This window comes from Fukomys damarensis, unplaced genomic scaffold (assembly GCF_012274545.1).
Source record: "Fukomys damarensis isolate Sample0158 unplaced genomic scaffold, DMR_v1.0_HiC HiC_scaffold_13, whole genome shotgun sequence".
In the NCBI taxonomy this organism is placed as follows: domain Eukaryota; kingdom Metazoa; phylum Chordata; class Mammalia; order Rodentia; family Bathyergidae; genus Fukomys; species Fukomys damarensis.
The window spans coordinates 29,306,172-29,320,688 of NW_022900925.1; the positions used below are offsets into that span (position 1 = coordinate 29,306,172).

Consider the following 14,517-nt stretch of genomic DNA (forward strand, 5'->3'; position numbering starts at 1 on the left):
AGAGCCCAGCTCAAGAGATCTTTCATCCCATTCCTCTCAAACCTCCACAGATACATAAAGTATTTATGGAATGTAGAGGGGCTCTGAAATTTTAATAACCTGGCTTATAGGAGTCTTATAAAAAACCTGTAACCTTTTTGTCACTAAGCAATGAATTCTGTTTTCACATTAAATATGGGATTTAATTCTTTCAGACTATAAAATGTCTTACCTTTCCTCCTAGGGCAGGGCATTTCAATTGTAGAAGCTTCTAAAATAAATATACATTGAGAAGAACTGGATAATGCACTTGTTTCTTTTTTTTGCTTGTTTCTTTAAATGCGGTTGTCTTTAAATGCCATTTCCAAGTAATTTTAATACTATTTATATGTAAATATATCATTGATATGTATTTTATAAAAACCTAAGTACTGTGCACTTTAGACCTCGCATACCATACTATAAATTATCATATACCCCATATTTTATACCATACATATGTGTATATTTTATACCATATATATATATATGTATGTATATATGAAACAAAAGTGCAGAATGCTCTTGCTCCCACACTTAGCAACTGCATGAACTTTAAAATGTCACTTAACTTTGTGAGTGTCACTTTTATTATGGGAAAACTTTATTAATATTAACAGTGACTCTGATAAGGTTTGCCTACTTATCCCAGTGGTTTGTTGCACATTAAAAGTAGAGTGATCTCATTTGTACTAAGGAGGTAGTTTAATAAATCTATTAGAATAAATTACACGTAGGTATTACAGACCAGTTAAGATCAGGGAATAAGAATCCACACACGCAGTCTGAAATCTTGGCTTTGCCATTTATGAGCTTTGTGGACTGAGGCAAGCTGCTTACCCCCTCTGAGGTTTATTTTCCTCCTCTATAACATAGGGATTATAATAGTAGCTACCTGTTAAGGTTGTTTGAGGTTTGACTGCATCACTGAATACAACATACTGAGAATAAGGCCTGTCACCTACACATTCAGTGTTAGCTGTTACTGTAATACAACTACTAAGAAACCTTATTACATCTTGCAGCCATAGATATGAAGTTACATAAGCATGCATACTCACACACAGAAAGCTATATAGAAGTATTGTATTTATGTGGTTACATACAGATGTAAATAAAGATTCATAGCTGCATTACCAGTGAACTCAGTAGCTCTGATATTTTTATTGCTCCTTAATGGAGACCACAGAAGTACCTAGGAAATATGAGAGTGTGGTTCCAGCAATCTATTAGAGTTAAGTTCACATTGGAAATCCCTTAAGTGTATCACCAACTTTCCATATTGTTAGAATTCAGTCCTTGCAGATGCAGCCAGTGCTTGTGGAGAACACAGCAGCTGCCCAACAGGTGTTGAGCAATATGAGAACGGGGTTGGGGGTGCAAATCCCCTGTAGAGAGCAGGCTCTCTTCTCAAGCTTTATTGAGGGGAAAAAAAAAGGAAGCCCAGTAACATAAAACAAGCAGCACTGTACATAAAAATAAATTACATTTTTAAAATGGAAGCAAAACAAAGAATTGCCCCTTTTGTGAGCTGAACTTTTCCAAGTCACCTTCACAGGAATAAATTCACTTTGTTCCTAGTATTAGCTTGAGTGGGAAATTTATCATTTCTCTTGTCTATAATGGAAACCATCACGGCACGGTGCTGGCACTGGCCATAAATCCTCTTCGTGTGAGTCAGTACAATATTTGTGTTTTATTATCCTAAGAACACAGTGAAGGCAGGAGAGCCCTTCCTATGCTCAGAAAGCATCTTTCCTTTCCTTGGAGAACCATTGTTTGATGTCTTCTCTACTTCACTTGGGTGCTTACCTTGAGTTATTTTGTCTCGGGATTTCTGTAGATCTTTGGTCAGTCATCTTACCTCTCAGATCTTGGTTCATGAAGTATATTTGATAATAGGTGGCATCATGTATTGAACCTGTAACACTCTGGATTCCATGTGCTCAGCACTGAGGTAGGCACTGCAACAGAAATATGTAGCTCTCGGAGCATCCAGACCTTGGATAGGGATTTGCGTACATGAAAACATTCAAGAGTAAAACAAGAGAGCATATAACAGACAGCTTGGCTGATTGCCTATCCTCCTTGCTACAATTGAAAGTATATGTTCTGTTCTGTGTTGTGGCCTAGTGTGTACCTATAGCATAGTACACCCTCATATATTTGTTAAATGACCACATAGGTAATGGGATGGTGCCCTAATATATATTAATAGCCATAAATACTTTGAATTTTGAATTACTCTTCCAAAAATCAAGCCTAAACAGGGGTTGAAGGGAGGGCAGGGGAATGGGGAAAAAATAAGAACCAACATAGATTATGTAAAGGTACAAATTTCCAATGATGAATGTTATTCTACTCTATACCTAAACTGTACCAATAAAATTAAAACCCCCCCAAAAAAAAACAAAAACAAACAGTGTGGCACAGATTGGCTAGAGGCTCACCAAAGCCATCTGCTCTTCTCCCTGGGTACCTAACAGGACTCTGTCTTTCAGCACCCTTTGCAATTAGCTGGAGTTGTGTGACTGAACTCCACCAATGACATGTTTGTGTAAAGCTTGGATATGTCTAACCAGACCCCCAGACCTCCCTTGAAACCCCTCTTGCACTGCCTGTCCCTTCATCTGCCCACTGGATGATGAGGATCTTCTGCAGCACTTGAGATCCTCGCAGATGGAAGAACTACCATATAGAAGATGCTTGGGTCCCTAAGCAACTCTGTGGCGCCGATTAACGCCAAATCTAACTTTATTTATTTATTTATTTTTTGAGAAAGGCCAAATACGAGTCACTGAAGCAAAGTAGGAAAGATGGGTTATTCTAAGAGTTCCAAAGAGTCTCCAAAGGTGGGACTAGTAAAAGGATGTGAAACAAGGGGACAGCATTATTTTGTTGCCTCTATAAATAGATATATATGTATATTTGTAGCAGGCTTAGTTTCAAAGCAAAGCCCTTGCTTTGTGGGTTGCCTGGGGGAGGGCTTAGGGACAGCTGCCTGGCATTAGTGGGAGAGATCCAGGCAGGGCTTGAGTGTTCCTCCCGTCTCCTTTCTCTCTGTGGAAAGGCCGGTGTGCCTTTGAAACTCGGCCTCCTAAACCCTGCTTGTGCCCATTTGGAAGCAGGCTCCTCAGAGGCAGACAATCGAGACATGTTTCACTACCTCTTCTCTGGAGCAGGCACTTTCAAAGGTGCCTCTAATCCATTCGGGCACTTCATAAACAACGGGAGCTGGCACATGGCCATAGTGACTGCACCAGCAATCAGCGCTCCCGTCCATTCCCTCTTCTGTTGAGGAACATTGAGCGAGAGGACGCGGTGCGAGAGTGTACTGCCAACCTTTCTCTGCCTCCCTCTGAACCCTGCTCCAGCCCCCTGTGACATTAACATCTTAGAGGCACCAAGTCACAGTGATGAAAATAAATCCGTGAATTAGCCAGAGCAGCAGGATCTCTATCTGAAAACAGGGTAGAGCCACATCAGCGAACTTGTAGAAGGAGCTGGAGACTGGAGGGCCACCACATGTTTAGCCTGTTACTCAAGGGTCTAACAGTGACTCCCTCTCCCCTTACTGTACCCAAACAGGCATTGATTCTGATCTTCTCTAATAGACCAAGTCCAGACTCCCTCGTTTGATATAAAATGCTCCATCATTGGCCCAACCCCCTTCCAACCTTACTGCTCCTTGTTAGCTATGAGGCGTAATTCAAGTGCCCCCTCTTCCATGAAGTGTTCCTGGCTCTGTTGGATCCATGTCCTTGTGGCTACCTCATAACATATTTCACATTTCTGTAGCTATCTCTTTGTCTGTTTCTTTCACTCGTGAGGAACAAAGGGGCAAGAAGCTATGTCTATTCATCTCTGCTATCTTTTGCAGCATTTACATCTATGTAATACACAGAAGGCACACAATAAAGTTTGAATAAACCATGGCCACCTCTCTTACCATCGTCCATCATAGCAGCTCCAGCTCCTCTGGGCCATTCATAGAATAATGTCTGCATTCCAATACCTCTGCACCTTTCCTGAATCTCTTCCCCATCACCTGAGATACCTCTGACCTTCCAACTCACTTGCCCTATGATTACAAATACTTCTGTCTGAACAAATCACAACCATCTTGCACTGCAATTTAAGTGCTTCTCTACATTTGAGCCTCTCCAAGGCCGACCTGCTGGCCTCCATTTTTGTGCTCCAATCTCTTTGTTGGATTCAGCTTTGCTGAATGTCTCTCCACAAACTACAATTACTCCCAGAGCAGGAACCGAGCCTTTCCCATCTTTCTGTTTGGCATGTATCATCTAGCAGATGCTTAAAACACTGCATGTGAAATTAAATATAGTCATATGCTGTGTCTTGTCAATATACAGAATGGTAGCCCTGTAAGATTATAGTGAAACTGAAAAGCTCCTATCCCCTAGTAACTTCATAACCATGATACTGCTAAAGCAACACTCATTACTCATGTGCTTGTAGTTATGCTGGTGTAAACACACCTATTTAAATATGTGAAGATACAAGAATAGTTACTATTGGGCTACAATTACCTACAGCATTCAGTACGATAACACACTAGTTACCAAAGCAGAGTTTCCCTAGAGGCAGTAGGCTTTACCTTATAGCCAAACATGTAGTCGGCTGTAGATTTATGTTCATCATTTTCTGTTATGCTTGCCAGACAATAAAATTGCCTCTCAACACACGTCTCAGTGTATCACCGTCAGCGAGCCGTAACTGTAATGAAATGACCAACAGGCATTCAAAGTCAGCTTCAGATTCCTGGCCTTCTGGCATCCCACAGAAATACTGCCAGGTATTTCCTCCCTCGCCCTAACCTAGTCCTCTCCTCCCTCCTAACCTAGTCAGGACATCCTGTTTGGGCTGCTCACTTCACTCCTCACACCTGAGTTGTAGGCAGCAAGCAGTTTCCCAGGAAGAGTAGTATATATGGTGAGTGATGCTTTCTCCACCCAGGGTAGAGGCAGGATTGGTTTTAGTGTGATTGCCTTTTGGAGCAGCAACCAAAGATCAATCACTGCCTTTGTTCTTGGCAAGCTGTGAGTGGACTTTTTGATTTTGATCTGCCTTTGGAAGAACGTGATTCTCTCCTCAGACATGCCTTTGGGCTAACATGATTGAAAGAGGACAAGAAGAAAATTGAAAGTAGGGAAAAAAATAAGCAAAAAGTGGGGGGAAATATACTCCCCAAACCTTCAGTTTGACGTTGTAAACCAAAGCAGGACTTTTAGGTCCAGTCAGGCTTTGTCTTTAATTACTGCTAAGCCACCATATAATCTTGGGACAATTACTTAATCTGCCTAAATCCCTTCTTCTTTATCTACAAAGGGTTGGATTAAGGATTAAATGAGATGGTGCATGTTTTCCATAAAAGGCACTGAACAGTGTCTAAGAAGATGTTTAGTAAGCATGTGTTTTTGTAATCACCGAGTTGCCAGGAGGAATTACACTGTCCTATCATGTTACAGCTGTGGCTGAAGTCAGGTTCTGGGAGCAGACTCTGACACACAGTGGTGCACCGGAGAATTAGATAGGAAGAGCCCCCAGGAGGAACCGGTGAGTGACAGGCGAGGCAGAATAGGGACGGGCAGGAAGCCAAACCAGCAGGAGATTAAACTTAGCCTGGGCTCCCAGGGGATGCTGGAATAGTAAACCCATCTCAGTGGGTGCACCAGCGCATCGCAAAAGGGCTGGACTCTTTTTTCCTCTCATCCTCAGTCACCAAGTAAATTCACTCCAGATCTACACACCTTCAGCTATCCTGCTTCTTGAAGCCATCAGGCAAAGTAGCTGCAGGAGCTCAGGAGCCGGCTTCTGAAGGCAGAAGTACAGACCTTCAAAAGCAAACTTCCCAGGCATAGGGCACTTAAGACCGAGGGGTGCTCTCAATTCCATTGGGCCCACTGTACTTTCAGTGTAGCACTTTTTATAAAGCACCTTTATTGAAATAAACTTGATATACCAAAACCCACACGCGTTCGATGTACACAATTTTATGAGTTTGCGCAGATGCAAACACCCTTGACAGACCCACAGCTAAGGTCTTAAACATTCTATCACCTCCATAAAAGAGCTTCCCTGTGTCCCTTTCTGTTTCTTTCTCTTTCTCGCTTTTGCACTAATAACACAACACTTGGTCTTTCATCTTAAGTGCACAATTCTTCATTCTATCCATGGGCATTATGTGGTATAGCTAATCTCCCGAATTTATTCGTCAGTGGAACTATAATTTAATACTCACTGGATAACAACTCCCCAACTCCCTGGCAACCAGCATCCTTTTCTCTGCTTCTGTCAGTTTGACTGATATCTTTACTTATGTAAACACGCGTGTTTATCCTTTCATAACAGATGTATTTCATTTGGCATTTGCCTTCCTCTATGTTGTCCAAATGCCAGGCCACCCTTCTCTAGGCTGAATACCGTTTAGTTGTATCTATACCCGATGGACGTTTCGGCTCCCATATTCTGGCTATTGTGAATAATGCTGCAGGAACGCAGAGTCAATACCCCTTGGAGATGCTAATTTTAATTATTTTAGATACCCATAGTCGTCCTATTTTTAATTTTCTGAGGAGACTCTGAACCATTTTCTGTATGTTATTTTACATCCCCACCAACCGTGCACAAGGCTTCTGATTTTTCTGTAGCTTCTCTCTTTCTTCTTTTCTTTCATTTTATATTCTTCCTTTTCTTTCTTTTTTTTATAATAGCCATCCCAACAGGAGTTGGGATATCAAACCCAGCGTGGCTTTGGTTTGCACTTTCCTCCTGGCAGTGATTCTGAGCCTCTTCTCCCATACCTGTTGGCATTTATCTGTCTTCTTGGGAGAAATATTTATTCAGGTCCTTTGCCCATTTTTAAACAGCTTAGTTGTATTTTTGCTCTTGTGTTACAGAAATTCCTTATATCTTTTGGGAACTAACCACTTATGCATGGTTTATAAATATCTTCCCATCACATTGGTCACATTTCCATTCATTTAATTGTTTCCTTTGCTCTGCAGAAGCTTTTCAGTTTGTGCTTCACTTGCCTATTTTTGTTTCTGTTGCCTGTGCTTTGATGTCACATCCATGAAATTGTTTCCAAGAACAATGTCGCGAAGCTTTTCCTTTTATTCTAGTAGTTTTGCAGCTTTGGGTTTTAGGTTTAAGCCTGTTGTCTATTTTGAGTTGACTTTTTGGCAGTCCTGGGGATTGAACTCAGAGGCTTCACACGGAGCTACATCCCAACCCCTTTTACATTTTAAAACAGGGTCTCACTAAGTTGCCCAGGCTGGGCTCAAACTTGCAATCTTCCTGCCTCAGTTGCCCAACATGCTGGCAATTATTTTGGAGGGGTGTAAGATAGAAGTCTAATTTGATTCCTTTGCTTTCCATTTCCAAACAGCCCTTCATGAAGACTGTCCTCTCCCCATTGTGTATTTTTGGTAATTTCAGCATTTTCTCCTTAATTACTCAGGGACTCCCACTGCAACTCTGTGTGTCTGGTAATGCAACCTTCCTTCATTAAGCTCATGTAGCGAGTAAGTAGACCAAGTCAGAAAAGCAGCATGGTCTTCTGAATTACCCAGACATGCAGAGAAAGAACACTGAATAACCTTTCAGCCTTCCTTTCAGTCCAAAACCATGGCAGCAGGTAGTTTCAGAAGGTCTGGCACATTCCAGGGGATCTCACAATTGGCAATAAGAGGGTTCATGAGTGCTGCGAAAAGTCCATTTGCAGTACAGATTGTTGTGCATAAAGATTATAAAAAGGCATCCTCCTTATTTATAAGGGTGTATGTGTGAGCCTCTGCTAGGTATGTGTTAGTGTACATGTATGCATGCACTTGTATGTGCAAGGTCACATCCGCCCAAAAATAACAACCAAAAGGACTTTAGCAAAAATGCCAAGCATAGGATGAGGGGCAGGAAGATGAGCAGAAAAGCAGGGCCCCTGGTACTTCTAGAGAAGCACCATCTGCTCAACCAGGAGCCAAGCAATAGACAGAAAACAGTAGTGTCTGTGGTGAATTGTGAGCCTCAGAGAATCCAAGCCCTTCTGTATCCTCTCGTTTCTACTTACATTGAGTAGTGACGGCTTCTGAGGGGCCAACCGAGATGGAGAGGCTTCGAGATGGCCTTGCAAGGAAGGCCCTGCTATCTGCTCCTCGTACTTGATGTCCGAGCTGCTTCATCTTCTGCCCCACCCTGGGAGTGGCAGGCGATCAGGCAGGTGAATGCACTTTGCTGATTCCAAGTAAGCCAGTGGAGAAGCCAGCCGGAGCCTCCTTCTTTTTTTTTTACATCCCCACAAACTGCCAAAAGAGCTGGTAGAAGAAGGAACAAAAGCTCATTATTCCCAGGACACCATAAAGCCATACCATTGTTCTGTATTTATTCATTACTCAATCTGCTGTAGAGGAAAGTTAAATGACCTCAAGTAAGGCTCATAAAACCAAATGCAATTCAAGAGATGTTTCTATACTAACCTAATAGTCCTAACACACTTTCAGTTCCTCAAAGCACTTCATTTCTATGGTTGTATTTTATCAGATAGTTCTAGAAGACCTCCCTTGAGAAAAGGAGGAACCAGCAACCGTCATCAGTGAGAGCAAGAGGGAGAAAACCAGCCCCAGGCAGACAAGGTGCTGGACCCAAGACCTGGCTTCTCAGCCTACTTATACCTCCGCGGCAGCTGAGGCTGTTTCCAAAGCCCCACACCCAGGTTGCACTCACCAATTCAAGTGGAGGTTTGCTAGTGTAGAGGGTGTGGTGGGACAAAAGCTGTTCACTCTGTGGCAGGGAAATGGAAGAGAGAGGAAGAGGAGGGCTGGAATCTTCGTATCTCCTTCAAGGTCATTCCCCGCAGTAGGCAGAACACTGCTCACCTCTTCAAGTTTCCTCCCTTACCGGTGGTTCCAAGCTGGGGACTGAGCCTCTAAGAGGACATTGAAGACCCAAACTAAGGCGAGCACATTTTAAAAATGAGCTGACTTCAGTGTTCAGGTTAGAAGAAGATGAAACTCACAGTCTCCGCTTTGCAGCCCCATAGTCTGGGGGTGTGGGGAAGCGGGAAGGCACCGTTCTCCCCTCTAGAAAGGTAAGATGCTGGTCAAGGGATTCAAACTTGCAGTCCTAAGTGTGTCATGTGGTGACTACAGGTACTAATCATGCATTATATATTTGAAATTCCCTGAAAGCAGATCTTAAGTAATCTTACCACACACACACAGGAAGTAATTAGGTGAGCAGATGGACGTGTTCATTAGTTTGATCTTAGTAATCATTTCACAATGTTTGCATCACAATGGCACATTTATGTTGAACAGGTACAGTTATTATTTACTAACTATATCTTAGTAAAGCTGGAAAAAAAAAACAGAGACATTGTATTTCAGGATGTGTACGTGCCTAGGCCTGGCAGTTGCAGCACATGACCCCATTTCCGGAAATGAGGCTGAGGCACATCCTGTTGTGCACTTGGTCCCTCCTACTGTGGCTGGGTGGGAAGCAACTGTGAGAGCACCATGCACCTAGGAAAATGCTGGCCCTTCCATTCTCCCAAGTTGGTCAAAATAAACCCAGCTGTGATGCCCAGCTCCCACTTCCTGAAACTCCCTGAGGATGTGGGTATTCAGTGATCCTTTCTATTTCTGAACTTTCTTTGGACTGGTACTGATGAAGATGATGAAGATTTTTATTTCCACCAGAATCTTTCATACCCCAGCCACTCGTCTGTTTAGCAGACTTTTGGAAAATGGAGTGATGAAGGGTGTTTTTATTATAGAACAAATTTAAAAAGAGTTTCAGGCATTTTCTGATTCAAAAAGTTATTGGGTATGCTTCCATAGAAAACTTGCTGGTTATATTTCTCCAAAGAGTATAACCTCCTGGTCTTTAGCTCAGAAATTCCCCCAGGAAGACAGACAGACAGGCAGATACAAATACACTCACCACCCCACACACACAGTTTTTAATGCAGGATATTCAGCTGTTCTGAACTTTCCACCCTCTATTGGATTCAAGGCCTATTTTTTAAAATACCTTCTCATTAACGCATCTGCTAGAACAAAAGTTTATTCACCCTCAGACTCACCTTGTATCAGCAGTAAGGAAATGGAAGGATTTTTCCTCTTTCCTTCTCCTGCCAGTGTCTATAATGCAAGGAGAGAGTGTAGAGATTTATTTCCCCACTGATACAAATTGCATCATCCAGTTAGAAGGCAGTAGGAGCCACACTTTTTGTATAGCAAATAACAAGTACCTTGTTGAGTAACAAGTACCTTGAAGTCCATAAACAGGTTAAGTAATTTGCCCACAATCCTCATATAGGTGAGGCATGAGAACAATCACTGAGTACCTGCTATATGCTAGGCATTTTGTACAGATACATTCATGTATTCTATTCCAAGAGTTATACACTTTTTTGTTTGGTACTGGGGACTCGAACTCAGGACCCTGCAGTTGTGAGGCAGATAGCAGGATCACTGAGCTAAATCCCCAGCCTGAGCTATGCACTTTTAAAATCTATTATTATTAAATACATGAGAGAAAAAAAGAGGTTGTTTATTCAGCGTTACTTTGTCACCATCTCATAGATACATAACTACTCTGTTTTCTTCTAATTCTTCACAATGTAGTCTATCCAAGTACCCTTTGTCATCTACTCACGAGGCATTCAACAAAGTTAGGGAGCAACATAGACAGGGCCTATGCTCATTTTTCCCTTTTTTAAACCTCTTACATCAGTGCGTGTATTTGTCACAACTGAGGAATCAATATGAATAATGAAAACCCCATGTTTTTCAGATTTTCTGAGTATTAATTGTTTATTTCTATTTTGTAATTTTTGGTATTGGGGAATAAACCCAGGGACTTCGAACTGAGTGATATCCCCAGCCTTTTTTTAAAAATTTTTTTTTCATTTTGAGATGAGGTCTTGCTAACTTGTGAAATTGCCCATACTGGACTCGAACTTAGGATTCTCCTGCTTCAGCCTCCCAGAGTGCTGGAATTACAGGTGTGTATGACTTACCATGCTGGGCTCTTAGGTTTTTCTTGTGGAGGATACTGAGGATTGAACTCGGGATCTTGCCCTTCTGAGGCAGGTGGCAGCATGATGAGCTAAATCTCCGGCCCTCTTCATCTTAAACTAATATTCTTTTTCTCTTTTAATACCTCTCTCTTTTGTTTCTTGTTTTCCTTCTGTTCTTTTTCCTGTGTCCCTTATTTCCTTTTCCTCTCACCTTTCTCTTGTTTCTTGGCTCATTGGAACGTTTCCCAATATCTGTTGTATATTGTGGTCCTCCTTTGTTCTTCCGCTTTCTCACACCAGAGAAACCACGTGACATTTGAATATGTGTACCTGATTCATTTCACTTAAGAATATAGCCTCAAGGTCCATCCATTTAGTTACAAATGCCTCTCACTTATCTTTCTTTATGGCTGAGTAGTACTCCATATATATATATATTTTATATTATATATATTTTAAAACCCACATCTTGTTTATCCAATCATCAGTTGATAGGGATTTGGGCTGTTTCCAAGATTTGGCTATTACAAATTGTGCTGCTATAAACATGGGTGCACGTATATCACTGTTGATTCTTTGGTGGGGGGAGTGCCAAGAAGGCTCTAAAAGCTCTAGTTTTAATTTTTTGAGGAATCTCCACACTTGTTTCCACAAATGGTTACACCAGTTTATATTCCCACCAACAGTGGAGAAGGGTTCCTTTCTCCCCACACCCCGGCCAGCATTTGCTATTGCTTGCTTTCTTGATAGCAGCCATTCTTTCTGGAGTGAGATGGAATCTCAGTGCTTTATTAATTGGCATTTCTCAAATGACCAGTGATGTTGAACATTTTTTCATATATTTATTTCCTGTTTCTACTTCTTCATCTGAGAAGTATCTATTCATTTCATATCCATTTTTAAATTGGTCTTTAAATTTGGGTGGTCTGACTTTTTAAAAGTTCTTTATATATTCTAGATATTAGTCCTTCGAGAAACCGCTGGCAAAATTTTTTTTCACAAACTGTCAGTTATCTTTGCACTCTGTTGTTGGTTTCTTTTGTGGTACAAAATCTTTTTAATAAGATGTGAACCTAGCTGTTGGTTCTTTCAGATATTTACTTTGCGATTGGGGTTTTGTCCATAAAGTCTTTGCCTACACCAGTGTCTTAAAGAGTTCTGTCTATTTTGTCTTCCAGTAGCTTTAGTGTTTATGTTTTAATATTTAAATCTTTGATCCAGTTTTATTTTAGTTGAGTGCATGGTGAAAATTTTAAACTTTGACATGTGGAAAGTCAATTATTCTGGCACCATTTATTAAAGAGGCTATCTTTCTTCTAGTGAAGATGTTTGGCTCTTGTCAAATTTAAAGTGGCTGAGTATATTGTTGTTTCTGCAACTTCTAATCTGTTCCATTGACTCTCTGGTCTGTTTTATTTATTTATTTATTTATTTATTTATATTTATTTATTTATTTATTTATTTATTTATTTATTTATTTATTTTGCCAGTACCATGTTGTTTTTGTTGCAGTAGCTCTGTAGTATAATTTCAAGTGAGGGGACGTTATGCCTCCAACCTTGCCTTTGTTGCCCAGAACTGCTTTTTCTATTCTTCCATTTCCAAATTTTAGGATTGCTTTCTCTAATTCTGTGAAACATGTTATTGGTATTTTGATTGTGGATGCATTACATCAGTATAACAACTTTGGAAGTATGGCTGTTTCACTATATTGTTTCATCCCACCCAAGAACAAAGGATGTCTTTCCACTTCCTGATATCCTCTTTGATCTCCTTCTTCAGAGTACTATAGTTTTCAATGTAAAGGCCATTTACTTTCTTAGTTAGATTGATTCCTAGGTATTTCTTTTTCTTCATGCTATCGTAAAAGGTGTTGTTTCCCCAATTCTCTCAGTGAGTTTTCGATTTGTGTACTGTGGGGAACCACCCTATTGATTATGCCCGAAGTAGGCTGCAAAGTAGTGTAGGCTGTGAAGAGTTAACCTCGTAGTTGGCTTGTTTTGAGAAACAAGTCTGGCTGAAGCCTACATGCCAAAGTCAAAGTCACTCTTACCCAAATTCCATTCCCAGAGTCAAAATCTTCTTCACTAAAAAGACAAGGTTAATTATTAACCACAACCTATATTTTGCCTGTTCCGTTTCTAATTCAAGAATGCTTTGTCTCTTCCTTTACAAGCCTTGCCTTCATCGGCAATGTATCCATAGTAACTCCACATAGTCCCTCCACGTAGCCCCTTTACCTCAATCTAACTATGATGTCCCCAATAAATATAGACGGCTCCAGTGTCCAGGGCCTTTTCTTGTTCAGCCTTGTTTTACTGAGCATTGGTCCTCCTGGCTGCCCGTATCTCTGTCTCTTTAATTTTGTGTCTATGTCTTTCTTCTCACCTTGCATTGTACCACCTAACAGAAAGTCAGAACCTGCCTCAGGGTTCTCTGATAGAATACAGGAATGTTGCTGATTTTTGAGTGTTGATTTTGTATTCAGCTGTGCTACTGAATTTGGTTATTAAATCTAGAAATATTTTGGTGGAGTTTTTGGAGTCTTCTAAATAGAGTATCATGTCATCTGCAAATAATGATAGTTTAACTTCTTCCTTTCCTATCCTTCTTCCCTTTATTTCTTTCTCTTGTCTCATTGCTCCACCTAATGTTTCCAGAACTTTATTGAATAACAGTGGTCACAGTGGACATCCTTGTCTTGTCCCTGATTTTAGAGTAAAAGCTTTCAATTTTTGTCTATTTAGTATGATGTTGGCTATTTGTTTGTCATAGATGGCTTTTATTAACATTCTTTTTCTGATTCACTTCCCATCCAGGATATATTTTGATCATGACTCATCAGGCTTTTCTAGACCATAATAGTTTCTCAAAATTTTTGTTTTCCTTTTATAATCTTGAGGGTTTTGAAGAGCACTGATCAAGTATTTTGTAGAAAGTCCTCCAATTTTGATTTTGTTCTTTCTTTCATGCTTATATAGGGGTTATGGGTTTTAAAGCAATAGGATCATAAAAATAAAGCTCCATTCTTATTGTGTCAAATGAAGGATATCAACAGAACGTGTTACAATTGCTGCTAGTTGATCTCTTTGCCAAGGTGGATATTTGTCATGTTTCTTCACTGTAAGTTATTTGCCTCCTCCTCTTTCACAGTGTACTCTTTGGAAGTCCTAACTAGGGCACCGAGACATAGGAAATGTAGAGAAATAACGAAGGCATCAAATTACATTATTTAATTGAAATAAATCACACAGGCATGCATCCCACAGTCTTCTCGTATAACAAGAATGAACATTTAATGGATAGCTAGTGTGGCGCAACAACTTTTCAAGCCACTTCCCATAGTCACACTGAACTTGTAGCATTGGGATACATGAACTTTTTCTGTTAGTAGAAAAAGGGTATTTGTTAGAGTGCCTCTTTGCTGGAAGATATTTTGATGGGATAGAAGAATATAT

At 40.6% G+C, this 14,517-nt stretch overlaps 1 long non-coding RNA gene across 1 annotated transcript; it reads right to left on the bottom strand.

The window, feature by feature from the left end:
- Positions 1-1,239: 1,239 nt before the first annotated feature.
- Positions 1,240-8,339, bottom strand: LOC117285878. Its single transcript, XR_004516991.1, has 3 exons — positions 8,108-8,339; positions 4,637-4,755; positions 1,240-1,982 (listed from the first exon to the last, which is right to left on the bottom strand). It is a non-coding gene; the product is annotated as an uncharacterized LOC117285878 (long non-coding RNA).
- Between the last annotated feature and the right edge of the window lie 6,178 nt (positions 8,340-14,517).